At 29.6% G+C, this 4,400-nt stretch overlaps 1 pseudogene; it reads right to left on the bottom strand.

The window, feature by feature from the left end:
• On the bottom strand, positions 1,683-3,334 carry LOC110263717 (annotated as a pseudogene).

Below are 4,400 nucleotides of genomic sequence, written 5' to 3'. Positions count from 1 at the left end.
AAAAGGAGACAACCACAACTTGAACATTTGAAAGTTTTTGTAAAAGCATATGTGGACCTGTTGCATTCACATTGCTCGTACTACCAGTCTGGAGTATCTATAATATGACTTATAGTAACCAAGCCAACACAAACAACATTCTGAAAAAAAAAAAAACTTAATGATTTAAATTCCTTGAATTTGGTGAGTTTTTAAATCTAAAAGATACATCTAAATAAATAAGATGAATAAACAAAAATAATCAATGTACAACATATTTAAATTAATTTTTTTCTCAACTTTTTTACAGAAAAGAAAATTACCATATCTAATTCTTTTAACTGCTCAATGGTTTTGCCTTAATAAATTTTTAAGAACGCATCCTCATTTGGAATTGCACCGATATTACCCCTATGTCAAATCTTACAAAGCTAGATAAATAAAGCGAAAAAAAAAATTACGTTAGATAACACACATAATTAATATTAAACTATGACATTTGCTTTTTTAAGATTGAAGAGCATCTTTGTGCCATACATAAAATTCTGTAAAATAATTTTTTCTGAAAAATTTAATTTAATACAAAATGAGTAAAAACTCATAAAAAATGAGTAAAAGCTCACATATAAAAATTCACATAATTATAAATAAATATTACCGTTATATAACTTAACTCTAACAAATTGTAAGACGACAACAACTCCATTTTTATTGCCGGATCCCAAAAAAGTATTTAATTCATGTGCAGAGTTGCCAAAAAGTGCACACTCCATTATTTTTCTATGTCAAATAGAATGTTTAATGTTAAATATATTTTTTATAACAAAATAAACAAAAAATAATTACACCTAAAAAAATAACTACCAATAAAATAATATCAAATTATATATATATTTATATTTTAAAAAATAAACTCTTAAACTCAACGTATGAGCTCCCCATTTGTATTACTGAAAAAAATCTACAAAAATTAAAAAAATAACAACCTAAATAAAATAATTTAAAATTTAAAAAATAACAACCTAAGTATAACAACCCAAACAAATAATTTAAAATTTGAAAATAACAATCTAAGCAAACAATAATTTATAATTTATAAATATAAATCTAAAAATTTCTATTGACGACACCTAAGCAAATAAACTCTCAGACTCAACGTATGAGCGCCACATCAGCATATGAGCTCTCCATTTGTATTACTACTAGTGTTAAACCCGTGCGATGCACGGGCTTATATTTAAATTTGACATGTTAAATTAAAAATAATATTTTATAATCATAAATTTTTTTGAGTTTAGTATAACACGATCATCATCATTATATTATAAACATACTGAATATGTTGTTTTATCTTTATTCATTATTCAAAGTAAAAAAAGCAAATAGAAGAGTTTGAACTCTATAATATTCTTGAACTATAAGGAGGGAGACATGAACAAAATAAGAACATATATAACTGTAATAATAACATGTCAATTTTACACTAAATTTTATATCAAAAGGCTAATAAAAATTTTTCGACAACCTAGTATCTTACTAACTTCATTAGAAAAGCAATTGGCATATGATGTTGTGCTCCTTGTTACACATTTCATCTCAAATATGAAAACAGAGTTAGATAAATTAGTTATATCTACAGTAAATATTTATACAAAAGTGTAAATCAAAACATGCTATTAAAATGAAAATAATATTATTCTTACCTAAATATTATTAAAAACTTTTTTGAACACGGCATTTGTTGTTGATGATTTTGGATTGCCGTCTTCGTCTAGAATTAAAACCCTGAGGCCACTGCGACTCTTAACTCTTGACAAAGCAACATAAAGTTGTCTATGGATGAACACTGATTTTGGCAAGTAAAGTCCTATATGTGATAATGATTGACCCTGACTCTTGTTAATGGTCATTGCAAAGCATACTGTTAATGAAAATTGTCTCCGTTAGAACTTAAATGGCAATCCTGAATCTGAAGGGATCAAGTTCATTCTTGGAATGTACACTTTATCTCCAATATTTCTACCGGTCACTACCGTCGCTCCAATTTTGTTGCTGTCAAGTTCGTTAACTATTAATCTTGTCCCGTTGTATAAACTTGAAGTCTGGTCTATGTTTTGCAGTAGCATTATAGCGACTCCTGGTTTCAAAGTCAACTTGTGATTGGGTAGTCCCGAACATTTGATGTCATTTAGGAACTCTGGTGTGAACCACTCTTGTTATACATCTTCATTCTCATCAGCTTGACATGTTGTGTCAGAACTCAAATACTCATTTTTCATCCCTGGAAAGATTGTCAAGACAAAATCATTTATCTTCTCGACACTCTCAAGCATGGGTGCAAGAATTGCTCTACTCTGAAAATACCTGTAATCTGACATGTTTTGCAACAAATTTGGATATGCAAAGTCTACCAAATGAGAGAGAGGGTCATCAGTAGTTGTAATCAATAGATCATCTGGAATTTCAATTTCTGATTCATCACCAACAACAGAACTAATATTTCCATTTCCAACATCAAGTATCCAATTAGCAAATCTCTTCATTTCACCTTCATCTTGATCTGAAAAAGACATTAGAAGCCTCATGTTCGTGTGCAGTTTTAGAACCTTACAAAACGACCACAGATGGGATGAGTTAATAGCTGATGTCAATATATCGTGTCTACTCCCTTTCGGAACACCGGAAGTATCTGTCTGAAATCACCTTCTAGAATAACAACCTTACCACCAAATGGTTGATGTGTCTTATGTTGATCGGTAACTGACATAAGATCTCTGAGAGTCCGATTAAGTGCTTCAAAGCCCATTTTATTGAGCATTGGAGCTTCATCCCAAATTATTAAGCTACTTTGGATGAGCAGTTCAGCCTTCAAACTGCCATGCTTGATGTTGCAAGTAGATTCATCAGTAATTGTAATGGGTATTGAAAATCTATAATGAGCCGTTCTGCCACCAGGTAGGAGTAAAGACGCAATTTCACTGGATACGACATTTAAAACAATCTTTCCTCTAGACCGAATAGCAGAAGAAAGTCCATTCCAAATAAATGTCTTACCACACCCACCATGCTCATAAGCGAAGTAAAAACCACCAAAGTCTGTAATAACAGCATTGAGTATCTCATCGAATACTAACCTTTGCTCATGAGTCATCTTTTGTTTCTTATATAAGTTTGTATGAGTCAACTCATTTGTGTCATATGCTAACTCCTTCTCTATTAGCTTATTCTAAAAATGCCGAATATCAGATATCTCAGGATATGGCATTGATTGATAGTCTCTTAAAGATTTCGCATTGCTGTTGAGCATCTTCTCAATCTCAATAAGGCAGAGGTTTTTCAATTCTTCATCAGTCATGTTTAGTCCTAGCAAAAGCACGTGGTGGTTTTATGACATATTTAATAAGTAATTCCAAAATAAAACTATTAATATTATTAATAAAAATAAAATAATAAGATAATACAATCTTGATATAAAAAAAGACATAGTAAAATACCTTGGTTTTTCAAAGCTTTTCTCCTCTCATATAGTATTCCATCAGCTAATAATGTCCAAGTTGCATTCCAAACATGCTCTGGGTTGCTAATGCTATTAGATATCAGTAGCATCGTAAATAATTTTATTGGCCTCCATCCAAGCTAAGAACATCGTACATTTTCCTTACTCTTCTTCCACGATTTTCTCAAGATCGTCATCATCTTTAAAGATGATATTTTGCTCTCCAGACAAATGAAAGGTTAATCTCATCACTGAAGGCCACCTCTAATGAATATCATAAGCTAAAGTTCTCTACACAGCTTCACATGCAGACAAATATCTGCAATTATAAAATTGTTTGATCTCATTAATAACCTGAGCATACTCTCCACTGAAAGCTTCCTTTGTAACTCCAACTGCTATCCTATCTGGACCTTTATTCACGTATTTGAACAAATATTTGATAGCATTTGATTCGTTGCAGTACTCTACATTAACATGCACTTGATAAGACATAAAATGATTTTTATTAGTTTCATCATAAATAATATCAATCCTATTATTTGTCGATAAAAATAAATAAAATTAAATACAATCTAAAAATTAATAACCTTATAAATTACAGAAATTTAGAAAAAAAATTTAAAAAGAGAAAAAAATGAAAGTGCTTCTATTGTGCAGAAACAATATAAAAGATAACAATGTAAATTGAGTAAACAGAAAATTTATAAATGTGGCAAGTAAAAAAATTTAAATTTAAAAATTGAAATGGTTAAGAAATCACTTAATTAGGAATTAGTATTAGAATTTCAAATTTTGAATTTTTAAATAGAGTTTCCTAATTAGCTAGTACAAATTTTAAATTTTTAAATAAAATTTTCTAAATTAATTCAATTTTGTCGGAACAACATTAGAAACAGAATTAAGTAGAAAAGAATGTCAAATT

The sequence above is a fragment of the Arachis ipaensis genome, chromosome B06 (genome assembly GCF_000816755.2).
Source record: "Arachis ipaensis cultivar K30076 chromosome B06, Araip1.1, whole genome shotgun sequence".
NCBI lineage: Eukaryota > Viridiplantae > Streptophyta > Magnoliopsida > Fabales > Fabaceae > Arachis > Arachis ipaensis.
This window is presented reverse-complemented; position numbering and strand designations above follow the sequence as displayed.